Raw genomic sequence first — 22645 nt, forward strand, 5'->3', positions numbered from 1 at the left:
TATAAGTATAAGGGTTGAATTTTAACTTTTAAAATTCTAGGGGTTGGAACTAAAGTTTTAACTTAACTTTACTTGTTCCAAAACTTGAGGGCAAGTTTTTGTAAACCTTCAAAACTTTTCATTTCTTGTAACTTATGAGTTTAATAGAGTAATAAAATGAGGACTTTTCATTTTTCCTAACTCTTGTGTTCTTTTAATGGTTTTTAATCCAAGAGACTTTTGGTTTTCCATAACTTGAGGACAAGTTATGGACTCCATTAAAACACATTATGATCATGAATTAATCTACCACATAGGTTACAAATAATTCCTATGATCATCTAAACATCATAAGAACAAGAATATGAATATGAACACTTTCAAGAATCAAAATCACATTTAATCTTTGTAATTTTGATAACTAGTTGTTGTAAATGAGTTAGAAAAGACATTACACCTTCTAAAACAAGTTTTCAAGTACCAAAACATTTTAGGGTAATGATTCTAATTCATTTCCAGCAACTCAAGTCGAAATTCTGCACTCTGTCGACCCTACTCGCCGAGTGCATAAACCTACTCGCCGAGTAGGTTGAAGATACACATGAACTCGACGAGTCCTCCCTATGGACTCGCCGAGTCCATCAGTCAGACAGCAGAAATTTCGACTTTCTTCAACTTTTAAGCACAAATAACAAACAAACAAGCCTAGGCTCTGATACCACTGATGGGTTTTGAGCATTCTAACACTTCCTAAGTGTACATGCAACCCTAATAACCTTGGATCTATGTTTGTCTAATTATCATGCAAAGTTGAATTCCAAGGTTATATTCCTATCTAGCATACATGGGGAACAATTTTAACTTGAATCATAGATAGAATAACTTACCTTGTTGTTGCTTGTGTTCCTTGAAACCTTGTGAGCCTAGCACCCCAAGTGTGATGCCTCAAATGCTTCACACAACACCAAATGCTCTTGGAAAGACTCTTGAGATAACACACACTTCTCAAAATCGGCCAAGCCCTCTAGTTTCTTAGTGTTCAACTTGTGTAGCCAATTTTGTGGAGAATGGGACTCTTATATAGTGTTGGCACATCTAGGGTTACACCATGTAAACCCTAATGTGTCATGACTCTTCATTTCCATGACCCATGGGTTTGTAACTCCCATGGAGCATCCATGGAGCATCCTATGGGTAGAACCCAACTTGATAATCCATGGAGCCTTTTAGCCCACTATACAAGATATGGATGATTTACATAACCAACCCATATATTTAATTAGTTATCCTTTGATCACTTAATTAATTCCAAATTAATTCTTTGATCAACTAATTAAATAATATTATTAATATATTAGAACTTATAATATATTAATAATCTCCAAGTGTTATTTCTCTCATTTAGTCTATCCAATTGCATGGTGCCATGCAACCCAAATGGACCATGCCGGGTCGGGTCAAGTACAAGCCCGAAATAGTTATGGACTTAGACACCTTATCCAACAGTCTCCCACTTGGATAAGTCTAATAACTATATCTCTAGTACTTCAGGAACCGACCGGCAATCGTAGCTCTTTCAAGGTCTCTCGGAACTGAGAAGATAATGATACGCCATTTAAGATAAGTGATCATATAATCCTCTGTTCTAGATATCAGCCGGACAAATACATGGAACATGTCTTGCTTATTGTCCAGCATTTGTTTCCCGATTTCTGATTTGTTTGACATAGAACTTAATTGAACACATCAACTTAGTTCTGACCGGGCCCGGTACATGGGTCAAAACAAAATCATCGAGGGGCCCAGATATCAGCTTCTAATCCAAGAAGGAACAGATAAACTTCGACTCATATGTTTGTTTTACCACTTATTGAATTACACACAAAAGTACGTTTTATAACATCGAGTTACCAATGCGTTTTCGTACGATCAATGCATAACCAACTCGTAAGTAACAAATCATATCTCTAGGTTTGAAGACTTATATGATATTACCGTCTCACGATCACTCGAGATAAAATTCCATGAAGTGATTCCAGTGAGCGTGGGTTGAGTCCAATACTCAGAACTTATGAGCACTCATGATTGTTGTAGCCTTGTCCAACACCTTAGACGCCATACCTTGTTACGTTCAAACTCGTTTAACTCATCCTGCATAGCTTGAACCCAATCTGAATGATCAAGAGCTGAGTTGACAGTCTTTGGTTCAACTTTGGAGACAAATGAATTGAACATGCAAAACTCGACCTTTGAAAAGAGTGCAACCTGTTTCGCTTTGATTTGAGAGCGAGTTAACACTTTTTCTGAGGATTCCCCGATAATTTGACTTTGAGGGTGATCTTTGGTCCATTTGATAAGTGGAGGAAACTTTGGATCATAAATGGGATCGAATTCAGCATTGATTTCTTCCTCTAGTTCAGACAGAATGTCATCATCACCCATATTGGTGTTCTCCCCCTCGATGAATGATTCCTTTTCAGGACCAGCATTTGTATCCCCTTCATTGGCTGGAATTTCAGTAGAGCTTGATGTATGTGGCGATGAGTTCTCCCCCTGGAATGAAGATCCTTGATCGTGATGAGGAGAGGAACCCTCCCCCTGGACATTAGGACGGTCACTAGAAGACTCGCTTGTGTCTGCACCTTCAGTTTCTTTGGATTGATCTTCAGCCATCTTTTTAGCAGCATCGTCTATAACTCGTTTCAGATTATCAACTTTGTTGTCTTTTGCAGTTGATTCAGAGTCAATCGCCTTTTGAGGCTCATCAAACAGGAGCATGAATTGGTTGAAAAGATTCGAGATGGGGATAGTAACCAGACCATTTGTTGGAAATATGACTTGCGATGCTTCTCCTATTGATTTCATTTTCTTAACATAACTATCGTCAAAGGTGACATAGTGTGTTTCTTCAATTTTCTTTGAGCGTTTATTGAGAACTCTAAATGCCTTGGAGTTTAGGGATTAGCTTAAGAAAATTCCTTCATCCGCCTTAACATCGAACTTGTTTCGATTCTCTTTGGAGTTGAAAATGAAACATCTTGAACCGAACACATGAAAGAATTTCACGTTTGGTTTTCGATTGTTTAGGATCTCGTAAGGAGTAAGTGAGAAACGCTTATTCAAGTATGATCTATTTTGAGTGTAACATGCAGCCGCAATTGCATCAGCCCAGAAATATAAAGGTAAGGATGCAAAGCATAACATAGTTCGAGCAGCTTCACACAGGGACCAGTTTCTCCTCTCAACAATGCCATTTTGCTGTGGAGTATAAGGGGCTGAAAAATTGTGAGTTGTCCCCTTTTCAGCAAGAAAACCTTCAAAATCTTTGTTCTTGAATTCCAGTCCATTGTCACTCCTTATATTATGAACAAGTTTTCTTAGTTGCGTTTCTATCTGTTTAATAAAGATCTTGAGCTTTGGAGTGGCTTCAGACTTTTGCTTGAGAAAGAAAATCCATGTAAATCTTGAGAAAATCGTCCACAATGACCAGAATTTATTTGTTTCCTCCAGTGCTTTTGATAGACGATGGACCACATAGATCGATATGCAATAACTCCAATGGTTCTATCACCTTAGTGTTGATAATAGAAGGATGACTCTGCCGACTCTGCTTTCCCATTTCACACGCTGCACATAGATGTTCTTTATCAAATTTCAGAACTAGAAGACCTCGAACGTGGTCACCCAAATCCAACTTGTTGATATCCTTGAAGTTCAGATGAGATAGTCTTCTATGCCATAACCAGCGTTCATCAGAGTGAGCCTTTGTTAGTAAGCACGCAACTGGTTTACCCCTTATCGGGTTGAGGTTCAAAGGATACATTTCCCCCTTTCGCTTTGATTTCAACAGATGCGTTTTCAACATTAATTTTGTTTTCTGAACTTAACTTGGAATTCAAAGAGTCAAATTTTTGTATAGTTTCGGTTCTTAATTTCAATCTATCATTTTTTTCTAACAGATTTTTGAGCATGTCCTTGTGGTCTTTGGACTTTATGTAGGATTCAATTTTGTCCAGACCAATTTTATACGCTGGAGAAACTTCGTCAGAAGATACACACTTTCACAGTTGTATGCTTCAGCATCGATTTCATCCTCCTTTAATTCAAGGAAGGGTAAAATCATATTGTGTATCTTCTTCCTATTTCACAATCAAGATGCAACTGAGTGATGTTAAAATAGATTCTTTTAGCAATTAAACAAAACACATTTCGCTGTTTAAGAAGTTTAAGATTGTCTCTTTGAAAATAAATAGAATCATCTTTAGATCTAATTAACTCCTTTTCCTTTTGCTCGATCCACATCCTTCGTTCCTCACTCTTTGAAGAAATCCTGCTAATTTGATCAGTTAGGTTAGAATTTGTGACACGGGTTTGGGTGAGACTGCTACTTATGTTGGAGAATTTTGATTTTAAGTTATTTAACTCCTTTTCATAATTATTAACAGGTATTTTTAGAGAAGCAAGAATGTTTTGTACCTTTTTGATCAACTCATCACATTCGTTGATCTGAGCACTGACAGGCTTGGCAGCAAAGCACCTGTCCTCTCGCTCCCTCTCCTCTTCAACTCCCCCATCAGTTGTGTATCCTCTTAGTTGGGACACACCCTCGGTCACTACAAAGCATCTTCCCGTAGCATGTTCTGCTTTTGCCAGCATAGCCTTTCCATGAGTGGGCTTTCTAAATTCATCATCAGAATCTATGGACCAGACCTCCACACCACCAAATTCATCACTGTTGTTTGTACCCTGCACAATTAAAGCATTCATGGTAGAGTTATTAGCAGCAAACTTTCTTTTCTTTATTTCCTCCAATCTTCTCAGGAGGCTCGCTTCCTCATCTTCTTCGTTTGTCTTTTCTTCTTTCTTTCTCAACATACAGTCTTTAGCAAAATGATTTTTGCCTCCACAGTAATGACAGTCGAATCCTGAGTCTCCTCCAACTTTTTCTTCCTTCTTTGACTCTTCAGACTTTGACCCCATCTTCGGTTCTTCCTTGATCCTTTCAGTGTTGTAACTACCCTGCCAGTTTCGGTTCTTATTGGCTGGGAATTTCTTCTTAATGAATTTTCTGGGATTGGACACCATCATGGCGTATTCTTCACCGGTTAGATCATAATTTGCAAGATCTAATTCTTCTTCTTCTTCAACCGAACTTTTTCCTTTGGAGACAAGAGCTAAAGAACCCATACTAGAAACCACATTTGTTTCCTTAGATAAAGCATTCTCATGGGATTTTAAAATACCCACTAGTTTTGCCAGAGAATAAGATTTGAATTGTTCATGAGCTTTGACTTTGACACAACAACTATCCAGGTCTGAGGCCATTCATGAAAGTAACCTTTTGTTCGATAACTTTCCTTTCAATCCCATGCTTTATCATCTTACTTAAAAGATAATTGAAGCGATCAAAAGTTTGAACAAGTTTTTCTTCAGGCTTTTGCTTAAAGTCACCAAATTCAGACAGCAAGAGAGTTTGGATAGAATGTTCCAAGTCTTCGTCTGTGGAGTATAATTCTTTCAATCTATCCAGATCTCTTTGGCTGTAGCACAAGAACTCACTAAACGAAACGTATCCGACTGCAGCGCAAACCTTATCATCCTTAGGGCCTTGATATTGCATTGAAAATTTTCCTTTTCATCCTGAGGAATATCTTTGACATCATTGACAAGCTGATTGTATTCTTTATGTGTTTTAACAATCTTAGATGTGCTTGAGTGAGCGAATGGGCCTGCAGTAATAGCTTCCCAGATTAAATAACCATTATCCTCCGATATAATCACGTAGTCTTCAAAGTGATGCGTCCAAACTTCATAGTTTTGTGTATACAAGATTGGTATTCATGTTGTAAACCCTATGCTATTGGAGATATTGATCGGATTGGTTTGTGAATCATCCATGGACATTGTAAATACTCTTGATCGATAACCTGTAAAAGATAAGACTTGTAATATATCGCTAGGGTTAGATCAACAATTAATGAGATACGTCAATATAAAGTGACGGCTCAATAAATGTCAATCAATGTGGAATTAAAAACCCTAAGAACTTCTTTGACAGAAGAGATGTGTATGAATTACACAGTCTCCTACTCTGATACCAATTGATGAGTTTAAAACTATTAGATCGATTAGATCTTTCACAAGCATGATTATGGAAATAAAACAATTCAAAATCAATATGAGAATGAACACAGATCTAATTCAAATATATGCTGATGATTCAAAACAAAGTCACGCCTCAGCAGAGCTCGATGATGAACTTCCGTTGTAGAGGCGAGCTAGGGTTTACAGAACTATGAAGCTAATAAAACAATGAAAGCGATCACCACTAAGTCTGCATGCATGCAACTTATATACTAAACACTAGTACAAAAATATGCACGGTTGGACAGGCCCAATACCGGCATTCAAACTGGGCTAAGGACCGAGCCCATGATGCAATCTAATAGACCCAACAATTTTACTAATAATTTGAATTAATAACAAGTCAATGAAATGAGAAAACTAATTAATTTTACCTTATTATTTAAATTGGTATTCATGATTACATGATATGTGAAACAACCCAAACATCGAGATCAAAAATTTCATTTTAAATTAGTAAGTAAAACAAAGTTATCAAAATCAGCTCATCAAATATAAGTTATAATATCTCAAACATCATATCAAATCGTATATCAAAATATCATAGTAACATCTATGCTAATCATAGTGGTTTGTGCAATGCAGTCATCCCGAGCTCTTCCCTTTGCTACCAAAAGTACCTGAAACCAAAACTGAAAACCGTAATCACGAAGCTTAGTAAGCTCCCCAAACTATCACATACCATACACATAGCATGCAAGTAGGAGATACGGGTCCCGCCCACTCTCGAGGAGATACGTGCCCCACCCACACTCGGCTAACTAGGAGATATGGGCCTCGCCCACACTCCGCTAACTATGAGATACGAACTTCGCCCACACTCAGCTATCCATGTGATACGAGCCTCGCCTACACTCAACTACTATGAGATACGGGCCTCGCCCACACTCAGCTAATAAGAAACACATATAAGTATCACACAGACAACAAGTATAACTAAAGCATACCAATCCATACCATATCAGCTATCTACGAGATACGGGCCTTGCCCACACTCAACTATCTATGAGATGCAGGCCTCGCGCACACTCGGCTACTAATCAGATCACATAAAATACATAGGCCGACATTGGTGCCTTAGAGACGCTCAATCTAGGAGGAAACTCACCTCGCAAAGCTAAATGCAAAATCTCATGGTAAGGAATCTCTACCAGCTGCTCTGACGACTCCCCGAGCTATCATTACCAAAATAACACTTAGTCAAAACCAATAATCCTTCTTAGGGTAAAATGACCATTTTACCCCTGATCTAATTTGGTCCATGCCTAAGGCCCAAAACCATAACATGAAAGGCCCAATACTAGGCAGACTTCCCAAGCCCACCATTGGCCCAATTTTCTAAATTGGGCCCAATTCCTCAAATGGGCCTTCCCTTAAGCCCAAACATATTCTTAGCCCAAAATAGCTGATTCATAATGGCCTACTATGGCCAAAATAACAAACTCCACGAAATGGCCCAAACCAAGGCCCAAATGACGTCAAGCCCAATCCAGTGAGAACGCGGGGCGTACTGGCTGCATGGCATGTACGATGCGCGTACGGGCTTGTACGCCCAACGTACTACCCTGTAAAGCCATAATCTCAAAAAGAGTTTAATCCCTTAAGACCTAAAGCTGCAAACGTAGATCTGAGTCCAATAAAGTGTCTTAACCCATAAAGTCGATTGCTTGGTGGCTTGCAAACCTCCAAATGGACCCAAACTTGAAATATGGCAACTTACTTCCATAGAAATGACTAATACTCATGCATGGCCACATTAAGACCTTCAAGATGATAACTTTTATTTCTTTGGGACTCAAATAGCACCAAGGGTGGCAACCCTAAGCCTAGAAACTGATTTGGAATCACAAAGCTTCATTCTTGGGACCCAAAAGGTCCAAAACTCCATTACAGTAGATCTAAGCAATCATGGGGCAAGTTTTGATCTTTTTACCTCAAATGAGTGCTAAAGGATGATGATGTCTCAGATCCTTAAGCTCAAGCTTCACAAGTTCTTCTTCACCAACTTCCTCTTTCTCCTTCCAAGCTCCAAGCTACCAAAATGGACTTCACAAGATCAAGATTACACAAAGATGAAAAGGTTTAGATTTTTAGGGTTTTCTGAGTTAAGGAAGCTGGTAAGGAGGTCGGGGTTTGGGACAAAATGATGTATATATATAGCCTAAACCCTAAAAATTAGGGTTTTGAGTCAGATCGCGTACGCTACGCGTACGTTTATCCCTCCCCCGAATCCAATGCTCCCACTACGCCCGACGTACGTCTTCAGTCAGTTCAACACAATAATGGACCAAACTCAATAATCCAACATTAGTCTCATAGTCCAACAATTAAATTACAAATTAAATAATTAGCTTTACCTCAATGATACGGATGTTACTATTCTCCACCACGTGTCTCAGACTTCGTCCTCCAGTTTGCTGCCTCGAATAACCCCGGATAATGCTATCTCATCTCCTCCTATGGATCCCATGTCCATTATGACCCCTTGTTGTGCAGCCACCGCACCTTCACCAACTATATAACCTTGTTCCTCAAGGTTTTTGTCTTCCAATCTAGAATCATAACGGGTCTCTCAATGTAATTCAGGCAGTCATCCACCTGAATATCCTCCAAAGGTACAACTATGGAATCATCCACTAAACACTTGCGCAGGTGAGAGACATGAAAGGTGTCGTGGACCTGACTGAGCTTAGCTGGAAGATCTAGTCGGTATGCAACCCGGCCCACCCAAGCCAAAACCCTAAACGGATTGATGTATCGGGGGGCCAGCTTGCCCCGCTTCCTAAACTGGATGACATCCTTCTAGGGGACACCTTCAAGAGGACCATATCCCCTACCTGAAACTCTACGTTCAAGTAGCGCTTGTCAACATAGTTTTTCTACCGACTCTGAGCAATCTGAAACCTACTCTGGACCTATTGGATCATCTCAGTGGTCTTGAGTACTACTTCGGTACTCCCTATGACTCTCTGACCTGTTGGATATAGTGTCTAAGTCCATAACTATATTTGGTATGTACTTGACCCGACCCGGCATGGTCCATTTGGGTTGCACTTCACCCGAACAATTTATGGATAATATTTGAGAATAGTACAAGTTATGATTTATTAATATATTATAAGTTCTAATATATTAATATAAGATCATATTATTTAATTAGTAGTGATCTATAATTAATCTAGGATTAATTTAGAGATCAAAGATATTACTAATTAAATATGGGCTTCTATATTTATATAGTGTGGGCTAGTGCTTATTTGGAATGGGCTAGGCTTGCATGGGAAAAGTCCATGGATACTCCATGGAGCTTTAAGCCATGGATCTCATGGAAATGAAGAGACATGGGTATTAAGGTTTACATGGAAGTAACCCTAATCCATCACACTATATAAAGGAGGCTTTGGTTCTTGAAATCATACTAGTTGACACTTGTTGAGGTGAGGGCCGATTTCAAGATAGTAGTGACTATTCTCTCAAAGTTCCAAGTTTGTGGTGATTTGTGATTTCCATTTGAGGCATCCACACTATTGGTGCTAGGCTCTAAAACTCCAAGGAATCAACTACAACTAAAGGTAAGTATTTCTACTAGCTTTATTTGATTCATGTTCCCCATGCCATGCTAGTTAGGATATAAACCTTGGAAAAATAATTATTTGCATGTATCTTAGACAAACATAGATCCAAGGTTTATTAGGGTTGCATGTACACTTAGGAAGTGTTAGAATGCTCAAAACCCATCAGTGGTATCAGAGCCTAGGCTTGTTTGTTTGATACTTGATGCAAAATAGTTGAAAAAGTCGAAAATGGACTAGAAACATTACCCTAAACTGTTTTGGTACTTGAAAACTTGTTTTAGATGGTGTAATGTCTTTGCTAATCCATTTACAACAACTTGTTATCAAAATTACAAAGTTTTATGTGTAATTTTTGATTCATGAAAGTGTTCATATTCATGTTCTTGATCTTATGATGTTTAGATGATCATAGGAATTATTTGTAACCTATGTGGTAGTTTAATTCTTGATCATAATGTGTTTTAATGGAGTCCAAAACTTGTCCTCAAGTTATGGAAAACCAAAAGTCACTTGAATTTAAAAACCATTAAAAGAACACAAGAGTTAGAAAAATGAAGAGTTTGAAAGTTTACAAAACTTGCCCTCAAGTTTTGGAACAAGTAAAGTCAAGTTAAAACTTTAGTTCCAACCCTTAGAATTTTAAAAGTTAAAATTCAACCCTTATACTTATATTATTATGATTTAATAATTATATATATATATATATATATATATATATATATATATATATATATATATGTATGTATAAGAGCAAAGTCGTCTTACCGCTAGTACGCCTCATTCACGAAGCCGGTCTATAAGGTGGGTATAAGGTTGTTGCCTATAAAATGGTGACTTAATGGGTGTCCACTCTCACCCACCGCTTGCTTGACTAGTAGAGGGTCGTTAGCCGAACAGGTAAGACAAGGACTTATAAATTCCTATTAAAAGTATGATGAATATTATAAAGTAACTAAATGTTTTATTAAATTCCCAATCTTAGTTACTTTAGGAAAAATGTGAATAAGGTGCTAATCCATGAAATCACACTTTACACTTTGATTAAGTCGTTGGTGGAGCGTGTGTGGTTAACTGGCACACTAACTTGGACTTAACAAGGTAGGTAAAGGGTGACTTAGGGTTTATTATAGTATCGATGGAGTGTGTGTGGTTTACCGGCACATTGATTGAGTGATAAACCTTAAGGGTACCAAGTGATTTGCGTGGTTACTTCACACCTCGTTTTGTGATCCTCGGCATCCCAGTCACAAAATTTGGAGGGCACACTCGAGATTGAAACATGCCTTTGAAAAGTTCATTGAATCTCAAAGAATCTAGGAATTTCTAAGAACCAATCAAAAACCTAATATTTAAACATTTCGGTTTTCGTGGTGGAAATTGGTGAATCGTCATTCACCTGCCTTTCAAATATGGTATAGCTTAGATTACGGCATACCTCATCTAAGTTATATTATATTGTGATTGGATCCTAGCCTTAATATTACATTTGGGTGTTTTATTAAGGACTCTCTTATATCTAAACTAATCTTGTTCTCTTCTTTACAAGATGTCTTCAAACAATGCTGCTTCTAGCTCTAATCCTAATGGCTCCTTTTCCCTTATGAACTTGTGTGGGAAAGTCACCTTTGATGGATCCAACTTCAATGAGTGGATCAGAAACATCAGGATGATTACCCGCTACGAGGACAAAGAATATGTCCTTGACAAGGAGCTTAAGGAAATTGATGAGACCACTGCTACTCCTCAGGAGATCGCTGACTTTCGGGCACATGAAAGGGATGCTACGAAAGTGGCTTGCATCATGATGGCCACGATGACAACGGAACTCCAAAAGTCTTATGAGGATTTCTACCCTTATGAAATGCACCAAGATTTGATGGAAAGATACCATCAAAGTGCAAGACAAGAGAGGTATGAAATCATATGCTCCATGATAACAACCATGATGAAGGACGGGGAATCCGTCACGAGCTACATGCAGAAAATGCAAAGATATGTGGATCGTTTGCTGAAGCTTAATGTGAACTTCCCTGAGGATCTTGCAATAGATATCATTTTGCACTCCTTACCATCGTGCTATGATCAATTCCGCATGACATATCACATGAATAAGGAAGAGGTCACACTCAGCAAACTTCAGGGACTTCTCAAGACCGCAGAATCAGGTCTTAAGGGGAAGTCGGTTGCTATCACTCCTACTCCAAACTCAACTCCGGTTTTGGCAATTGGGAAAAGTCGATGGAGGAAGAGAAAGAGATCCTCGAAGGGTACCAAGGCTCGGACCCTTGATGGCTCTTCTTCAAGTGGAACCAAGAAAGGTTTCATCACTCCTTCTTCTAACCCAAAAGAGGCTGAATGCTTCTATTTCCATGAAAAGTCTCATTGGAAGCGGAACTGCCCAAAGTACCAGCAGGATGTGAAGGATGGGAAAGTCAAACCCAACCATGCAGGTATTTACACTATCATTTCTAATAACTCACCCCATTCTAAATCTTGGGTCCTTGATACCGGTTGTGGTTGTGACTTGCAGGGACTAAGAAGAAGTGAGAATGTGGAGCAAGGAAGAATAAACTTGATCATGAGGAATAGGAAAGCTTCACCTGTCACCAAGATTGGAGTTTATACTTTATCGCTAAGTAGTGGGTTTAATTTAGATTTGAATAAATGTTGTTATTCGCCAGGAATGGCAAGAAATATTATTTCCTTTCATGCTTTGTACAAACAAGGGTTTATCTTTTCATTTAATAATGAAGTTGGTTCTATTGATGTTTTCTATAATAATGTTTTTTATTTTAAAGAATTACCTTGTGATGGTGTGTATGAAGCTGTATCTGTTGTAGATAACTTAGGAAATAATGTTTTGTGTATTGATTCTACTAATCATAATAACTTGGATAAAGCATCATTATGGCATTGTCATCTTGGACATATAAGCAAGAAACGCATAGGCCAACTCCAAAAGGATGGAGTCTTGGAGTCGTTTGACCTAAAGTCAGATGATAGTTGCGAATCATGCTTACTTGGAAAAATGACAAAGTCACCCTTCACAGGCTCGTGTGAGAGGGGTGAAGGTTTGTTGGACCTTGTACACACGGATGTGTGTGGACCATTCAAACATGCCACAAGGGATGCTAATCGTTATTATTTGACTTTTACTGATGATTACAGTAGATATGGATATGTCTACTTAATCAAGCATAAGTCAGAGACTTTCGAGAGGTTTAAGGAATTTAAACAGGAAGTCGAGAATCAATTGGGCAGGAACATTAAGATGCTTTGATCTGATCGAGGAGGTGAGTATCTTAGTTCAGAGTTCCTCGACTATCTTAGGGAATGTGGGATTGTCTCACAATTGACACCTCCCAGGACACCACAGTTGAATGGTGTGGCTGAGAGGCATAATCGAACCTTGTTGGATATGGTTCGTTCCATGATGAGTCGAGCTACGCTACCAATCTCATTCTGGGGGTATGCCTTAGAGACTGCCGCCCATATTCTTAATCTAGTCCCTACAAAGAAAGTTGCCAAAACTCCTCACGAGATGTGGACTGGTAAAGTACCTAAGCTAGACCACATCAAGATTTGGGGTTGCGAGGCTTTCGTGAGACGCGAGACTCATGATAAGCTCGAACCTCGAAGCGAGAGGTGTATTTTCATCGGCTACCCACAGCAATCCTTTGGTTACCTCTTCTACAGACCTAGTGATAATGTGGTCTTTGTAGCAAGAAGAGGAGTTTTTCGAGAGAGAGAGAATTTATAAGCCAAGGAGACAGTGGGAGGCAAATTGATCTTGAAGAAATTCAAGAGTCAAGCGGTGAAGGAACTTCAAACACTAGCCTTAACTTGAGGAGGAAACTCCTGTTGAGCCAGCTGATGTGCCTGTACCTCTTAGGCGTTCCACGAGAGTTAGGAATGCACCTAAGCATTATTATGGCTTCCATATTACTACGGAAGGTGAGACACTTATTAGTGATGAGACACTAGTAGGTCTGGATGAACCTAACAGCTACACGAAAGCCATGGCAGGCCCTGAGGCTGCTAAATGAAAAGAGGCCATGGATAGCGAGATACAATCCATGCATGACAATCAAGTTTGGAACTTGGTTGAAAATGTACCTGGTCGTAAGACTGTAGAGTGCAAATGGGTCTTCAAGAAGAAGACCGACATGGATGGTAATGTACACACTTATAAGTCTAGACTGGTTGCAAAGGGCTTCTCTCAAATTCCTGGAGTGGACTATGATGAGACCTTTTCTCTAGTAGCCAAGATTAAGTCTATTCGGGTTCTGTTGGCCATAGCTGCATTTCATGACTATGAAATTTGGCAAATGGATGTCAAAACCGCTTTCCTTAATGGAAAGTTGGCTGAAGATGTTTACATGAGTCAGCCAGAGGGTTTTGTCAGCAACGAGTACCCTAATAGAGTGTGTAAGCTTGAGAAATCCATTTATGGATTGAAGCAAGCACCTCGCAGGTGGAATCTTTGCTTTGATGAGAAAGTCAAGGAATTTGGCTTTTCAAGGAGTGAAGATGAATCTTGCGTCTATGTCAAGGCTAGTGGGAGCATAGTCAGTTTTTTGGTACTATATGTGGATGACATACTACTCATAGGAAATGACATCCCAACCCTGCAGGAAGTAAAGTCCTGGCTTGGGAAGTGTTTCGCTATGAAGGACCTTGGTGAAGCTGCCTATATCCTAGGGATAAAGATTTTGAGAAACAGGAGTAAAAGACTAATTGGACTTTGTCAAAGTACCTACTTGGACAAAGTGTTGAAAAGATTCAACATGCATAACTCCAAGAAAGGTGAGTTACCCATTCAGTGTAATGCCAGGTTGAGTAAGTCACAAAGCCCTAGTACTGAGGCTGAGATAGCAGAAATGAGTCGACTTCCTTATGCTTCAGCTGTAGGATCGATCATGTATGCTATGACGTGTACTCGACCTGATGTAGCATTTGCTTTGAGCATGGTTAGCAGGTATCAGGAGAACCCTGGCAAGGAACACTGGACTGCGGTAAAGGATATCCTCAAGTACCTGCGAAGGACTAAGGACTGGGTCCTTACCTTTGGTGGGAGTGATGACTTGAGAGCTGTAGGGTATAGTGATGCTAGCTTCCAGACTGATAGGGATAATTTCCGCTCACAGTCGGGCTGGGTCTTTACCTTAAACGGAGGAGCAATCACTTGGAAGAGTTCCAAGCAGGAGACAGTGGCTGATTCTACTTGTAAATCAGAGTATATAGCGGCAAGTGAGGCAGCAAAGGAGGCTATATGGCTACAGAACTTCATCGGAGACCTTGGAGTTGTACCAGCTATAAAAGAGCCAATGGAGATTTTCTGTGACAGCAATAGTGCGGTTGCCTTAGCCAAGGAACCAAGAGATCATGGGAGATCCAGACACATTGACAGAAAATACCACTTCATCAGACATCGAATAGAAGAAGGGATCCTCATGGCGAAGAGAGTATCATCAGATGAGAACCCAGCAGATCCCCTCACGAAGGGACTGGGTAGGGTTAAGCATCTCCAGCATGCTCGGAGCATAGGGCTGAAGGATGATACAAGTTTTAGTAGTTAGATAAATTATGAAATTTGTAAAGTGTAATTGACATTTGATGATGAATAAAAGGTGTTTTATTTATGATTAAAGTGTTGCTATCTCTTGTCAATCGTTTACTATATTTCTTTTGCATTTTTTGACTTCCAGAATAATTATGTTTGGTATATCATATTATTCAAACCTCCACAGTCGGTCATATGTCGGAAGTAGGTATGAATCAAGACTGTCATGATTGGTTGCAGAGGTCTAAGATGTTGGACATGGCTACAACAATCATGAGTGCTCATAAGTTCTGAGCATTGGACTCAACCCACGCTCACTGGAATCACTTCATGGAATTTTATCTCGAGTGATCGTGAGACGGTAATATCATATAAGTCTTCAAACCTAGAGATATGATTTGTTACTTACGAGTTGGTTATGCATTGATTGTACGAAAACGCATTGGTAACTCGATGTTATAAAACGTGCCTTTGTGTGTAATTCAATGAGTGGTAGAACAAACATACGAGTCGAAGTTTATCTGTTCCTTCTTGGATTAGAAGCTGATATCTGGGCCCCTCGATGATTTTGTTTTGACCTATATACCGGGCCCGGTCAGAACTAAATTGATGTGTTCAGTTGAGTTCTATGTCAAACAAATCGGAAATCGGGAAACAAATGCTGGACAATAAGCAAGACAATGTTCCATGTATTTGTCCGGCTGAAATCTAGAACAGAGGATTATATGATCACTTATCTAGATGGCGCGTTCTAGTTCAATAGAGTTTAAAGAGCTACGATTGCTGATCGGTTCCTGAAGTTATACTTGCAAATATAGTTACTAGACTTATCCAAGTGGGAGACTGTTGGATATAGTGTCTAAGTCCATAACTATATTTGGTATGTACTTGACCCGACCTGGCATGGTCCATTTGGGTTGCACTTCACCCGAACAATTTATGGATAATATTTGAGAATAGTACAAGTTATGATTTATTAATATATTATAAGTTCTAATATATTAATATAAGATCATATTATTTAATTAGTAGTGATCTATAATTAATCTAGGATTAATTTAGAGATCAAAGATATTACTAATTAAATATGGGCTTCTATATTTATATAGTGTGGGCTAGTGCTTATTTGGAATGGGCTAGGCTTGCATGGGAAAAGTCCATGGATACTCCATGGAGCTTTAAGCCATGGATCTCATGGAAATGAAGAGACATGGGTATTAGGGTTTACATGGAAGTAACCATAATCCATCACACTATATAAAGGAGGCTTTGGTTCTTGAAATCATACTAGTTGACACTTGTTGAGGTGAGGGCCGATTTCAAGATAGTAGTGACTATTCTCTCAAAGTTCCAAGTTTGTGGTGATTTGTGATTTCCATTTGAGGCATCCACACTATTGGTGCTAGGCTCTAAAACTCCAAGGAATCAACTACAACTACAAGGTAAGTATTTCTACTAGCTTTATTTGATTCATGTTCCCCATGCCATGCTAGTTAGGATATGAACCTTGGAAAAATAATTATTTGCATGTATCTTAGACAAACATAGATCCAAGGTTTATTAGGGTTGCATGTACACTAAGGAAGTGTTAGAATGCTCAAAACCCATCATGACCGACCTCGCCCCAACAAATCGAGGTCCTACATTTCCTCCCGTAGAGAATCTCGAAGGGTGGTCGATATATGCTAGCATGGTAACTGTTTTACACGAAAAATCCGCTAATGGAAGATGCGTATCCCAACTCTCACCAACATCCAATACACATGCACGTAGCATACCCTCCAGAGTCTGAATTGTCCTCTCACTTTGCTCATCCGTCTGAGAGTGAAAAGTTTTGTTGAAGTGAAGACGAGTACCCATCTCATCGTGAAACCGATTCCATAATCTGGTAGTAAAGCAAACATCTCAGTCTGATACAACCAAAACTGGCACTCCATGACGTGCCAACATCTTTCGTATGTAAATCTCGGCTAGTTTCTCAGCCAATATACTCTCCTGGATCGGGATGAAATGTGAACTCTTGGCCAACCAATCCACAATGACCCAAATTGAATCCACGCCACGTGCGGTCCTAGGAATCTTGGTAATGAAATCCATGGTGATATCTTCCCATTTCCACACGGGAATCTCCAACGGATGCATCTTGTCATGAGGGCGCTAATGCTTGTCCTTGACTTTCCTTCAAGTCAAGTACCGCTCCACAAACCAAACCACATCCCGCTTCATGCAGGGCCACCAGTAATCAGGATGAAGATCCTAACACATCTTCGTTGCCCCCGGAATGGATGGAAAACCTAGACTTGTGGGCCTCCTCTATCAGAACCAGCCGTACGCCGCCTAGATACAACACCCAGGCCCTCTGATACAGGGTCAATAACCCCCGGCTATCATAATCGAAAGAAGTCACCTGACCCACAATGCGCTCACTCTTTCGGTGCTCTTCCTTCCTAACCTCTACCTATGCCTCTCGGATCTGCTCCAGCAATGGAGTGGTCACTGTCATCCTCAAGCATATATCCCGAATCGGAGCCTCGACCGCCTTGCGGCTAAGAGCATCCGCCACCATATTGGCCTTCCCTGGGTGATCAAGGATCTCACAGTCATAATCCTTCACTACTTCCAACCAACAAGGCTGCCTCGTGTTCAGATTCGGTTGATCCATCGGGTACCTCAAGCTCTTGTGGTGCGTGTAAATGATGCAACGAACCCCATAGAGGTAGTGCCGCCAAATCTTGAGGGTGGAAACCACAGCCCCCAACTCCAAATCATGTTTCGGGTAATTCGCCTCATGAGTCTTTAACTGCCTCAAAGCGTATGCTATCACACGACCACGCTACATCAACACTGTACCCATACATGCGATCGACGCGTCACAGTAAACCACAAAATCGTCGACACCCTCCGGAAAAGTCAGAATCGGTGCCTCGAAACTGTTTTCTGAGAGTCTCGAAGGCTACCTGCTACTCCGACCCCTAGCGGAATGTCACCGACTTCTTGGTCAGTCGGGTCAATGGAACAACAATCTTGGAGAAATCCTGGATGAATCTCTGATAGTAACCCGCCAGATCAAGAAAACTTCGAATATCGGATGGAAGCCTAAAAACCTCCCACTGCATCAGGGCCTCTACCTTTTTCGGATCGACCAAAATACCCTTCTGGTTGACAAGGTGTCCCAAAAACTGCACCTCGCGCAACTAGAACTCACACTTGGCGAACTTTATGAAAATCTTCTCCCTCCTCAGTGTCTCCAGCACCTCCCTCAGGTGCTTCTCATGCTGATCCTATGTCTTGGAGTAAATCAAGATATCACCACTGAAGTCTATCATAGACCGGTCCATCATCGGTTTACACACGTGGTTCATGAGGTCCATGAATGTGGCATGAGCATTGGTGACTCGCATTTGGCGATAACCCGCATCACCACGAACTCATAGTGACCATAGCGAGTCTGAAAGGCTCTCTTTTGCACATCATCGTCCCTGACTTGCATCTGGTGATAACCCAATCACAGATCAATCTTGGAGAACCAAGATGCACCTTGAAGCTGATCAAATAAATCGCCCATCCTCGGGAGGGGATAACAGTTCTTCACCGTTACCTTATTCAACTCCCGGTACTCTATACACATCCGATGTGACTCATCCTTCTTCTTTACAAACAGGATCGGGGCTCCTCATGGTGAACTACTTGACCTGATAAATCCCTTGTCTAACAGCTCTAGCAGCTGCGTAGAAACCTCCTGCATCTCGAGAGGAGCCAATCGATATCATGCCTTGGCTACCGGAGCCACACCAGGAACTAGGTCAATCCTGAACTCTACCTGCCTCTACGGAGGTACCCCAGGCAAATCCTTTAGGAACACGTCTGGATAATCCCATACGATCGGTACATCATGCACGGTCACCTTACCCTTATCTCATGTATCCATAACATAGACGACATAACCTGTGCAACCCTGCTCAAGATAGCACCTAGCCCTCGCTGCTGAACACAAAGTCGGTCCACACTATGGCCTCTCGCCCTGAATCACTAATCCTCCCCCACTTAGGGTCTGAACTCTCACTACCTGCTGCTCTCAGTCGATCACTAACCCATAGGGGCTCAACCAGTCCATACTCACGAGAACCTTATTCCCTTGCAGGGGAATGAGGACTAAATCCACTGAAAACTGCTCATCGAACAACTACAATGTACATCCCCAATGAACCCTCACAACCCGGACGGTCCTATCATCCGCTATCTCTACATCAAGTGGACAGTCTAGCTCCCCCGGAGCTCCAACAAATCGCTTACTAAGTGCCAGAGATACAAAAGATCGGTTACTCCCCAAATCGAACAATACCATAGCAGATATATCGTTCACTAAGAACGTACCTATAACAAAACACATAAAGATAAGTGACAATAAATATAAATAAAGAGATAAGGAAAAGATACATACTCGTCACAATATCGGGAGCTACACATGCCTCATCTGCTGTCAGCTGGAAGGCTCTACTCTTCGCCATGTGTGCCTCTGTCCGGTCCTAATCGCCGTCTATAATCCTCAATGTAGCAGGAGCGGGTGCCACCACCTGTCCTGCTGCTTCTAATCCTCTTCCTCTCCATCTCTAAATCAATTTCCCTCTCCCGAGCCCTCGCTATCATATCCTTCGGCATCTTGCAGCCGGATCGGCTCATAAACTGTCGAATGTCGCTCCTCAACATCTTGTGGTACCAGGCCTTTTGTTATTTCCTTGTCCAGCACATATTGCGGAATGAGAAGGGCCCTCTCCCTGAACTTGGCAGTGATCTCCATCACCATCTCAGCCGTCTGTTAGAGGTCCTAGAACTCGCACGCAAGCTGTTACACCTATATCACAAGTGCGAACTCGACCCTGAACCTAGTCGAAACGTCGCTCCATAATGGTCTGGAGCTCCAGAAGCTCTGATGTAACACCCCGTTTATTAAATAAATAAATAAATAGACAAATTAATGAATGAATGGTGGCCCTAAAATCAATACTAATTTAGCAAGGTGTTTGTTCGAGGAGTTAACTGTCATAATTGTAGGAGTTGGGGGTTAAAATGTAAACTCCGGATTAATTTGTAAAGAATTTTGAGGGTTGAGGGTTATTTAGTAAATTATGGGTTTAATTTGAAAGGATTTTTGAAGACAGTGGCTGCTTAGTAATTATTGGGACTTATTATGAAATGAATTATGGAAGAAAGGGCTAAAAGGAAAATTTTGGACTTAAATTGAAAACAAATCTCGTGGGGAGGGACTGAAGTTGGCAAATGGCAAACAAGTTTGGAAAGAACACGGGATATACCCAATGTTCCTTCCACGTGATCTAAACCTAACCCTAGCATTCAATACAGTCGCCACCACCTCATATGAGCCTCTCAGCCGCCACCTCTCTTCTCCGTTCGTCTTCCGATCAGACAACGCCGCCAAGCAGCCAATTCGCCATCGAAATGCAACCTTGTTGCCGGAGACATGTGTGCAACTGGAGAACCGCCGAGACTGGTGTAGTAAGCTCGGTTTGTCATGCATGGGTCGTGAGCCACCAGAAATGTCGGTAAGTCCACCACAACCCAACTTCTTCATTCTATCTCTCTCATTGTTTACTATGGATACGACGTTGGAGATGTCGTTAGTGTCGTCGGTGGTCGTGGGGGCCATTGTTTCGTTTTAGCGATGATGACTGCTACCTAGGTGGTGGCTATGTGGGTGTATGTTCGAGTGTTTACCTTTTTTTCGGTGTTTGTGTTGTTGATTGAGCCGTTTTTAACCGGAATCCAAAGAAGACCCACCGCCACCACCATGAGGTGGTGGTTGCCATCGTTTCTGCCACCACCAGCCACCATGAAGGGTGATTGTGTGTGTTTTTGTGTGTGAGAGTGTGTACTTTATGGGTGTGAAGTTGTATATGATATTTTTGGCAGGAACCACCACCACCACCATTAGAAATGGTTGCTGCCGCCGCCGACCACCACTGCCCGAGGTGGCAATGGGTGGTGCCCGGCCTAGTGGAACCCTAATCGGCCCAATAGCTTAATCTTTGACATAGTTGACTTGTGATTAGATTGAAAACTCTAATTAGGGTTTAGAAAACCCTAATTCTTGAAATGTTAGTTTGGGAATTTTCGGGACCCGCGTTTGGACTGTTAGACTGGAATTTTGATTGTTGTCCAACTATATCATATGAATAGACTAGTGGAGTGATAGACTTAATGAATTAAGTCCTTAATGGGTTAAGTGAGAACACTTCGCCCTAATCGTCATTTTATGTGAGAAACCCTAATTTTGGTTGGGCCTTGAGTTGGGCCTTTCTGTTGGGTTTTAGTGATTGGGCTCCTGATGGGCCATCCAAGAACAAATGTATGGACTAGAATATTTGGATTGGGCTTTAAAATAAGGCCCATTGGACATGCTTGGGCCCAATGGGGGATAATTAGGCCATAGATGGGCCATAACTGGGCCTTGATGATTATGAGATATTATATCATTGAAATGTCAAATGTTTGGACTAGAATAAATGGTTAGGCCTTAAGGTAAGACCCTGTAGAGATTTAGGTCCAATTTGGAAAATTGGGCCATATGTTGGGCCTTGATTTATTATTTGGCTTTTGGACCTCCAGAGTTTGAGTTTGGGCCTTGGTCTTGGACCAAGCTATGCTAGGGGTAAAATGGTCCTTTTACCCCATGTGTGTATTTATAGTGATGTTTTGGAACCCAATTATTAATTGGGTGTTGTTTTGATGATCGATAGTTTGGGAATCTGTTAGCCAGTAGCTAGAGATTTATTCGTGGGACTTCAGCAGTGCGAGGTGAGTCTCCTCACTGTTTGTATGGGTCTATAGCCACAATTCCGGGCCATTTAGTTTATGTATGGTAGGAAGACCTGGGGGTTAGCCCTAGGCATTATGTATGAAAGACCAGGAGGCGACTCCTGGTACACTGTATGTTATTATGTATGGTAGGAAGACCCGGGGGTTAGCCCTAGACATTATGTATGAAAAACCAGGAGGTGGCTCCTGTACACTGTATGTTATTATGTATGGTAGGAAGACCCGGGGGTTAGCCCTAGGCATTATGTATGAAAGACCAAGAAGTGGCTCCTAGCATATTATATGTTATTATGCATGGTAGGGAAGACCCGGGGGTTAGCCCTAGGCATCATATATGAAAGACCAGGAGGTGGCTCCTGGCACACTGTTTGCTAATTAGCGAAGTAGAGTAGTGTGTATGCTAGTTGTCTTTGTGATCCTTGCATAGAAGACCAGGAGGTGACTCTTGGCACTTGTCTGTTAAACCCATAGTGTGGCCCCCGGCTTGGCAAGAAAGACCATGTGGCGGCCCGTGGCATATTGACATGACTATGTGCGACACATAGCAACT

Source organism: Lactuca serriola, chromosome 8 (genome assembly GCF_051521515.1).
Source record: "Lactuca serriola cultivar US96UC23 chromosome 8, Lser_US96UC23_V15, whole genome shotgun sequence".
Classification (NCBI taxonomy): domain Eukaryota; kingdom Viridiplantae; phylum Streptophyta; class Magnoliopsida; order Asterales; family Asteraceae; genus Lactuca; species Lactuca serriola.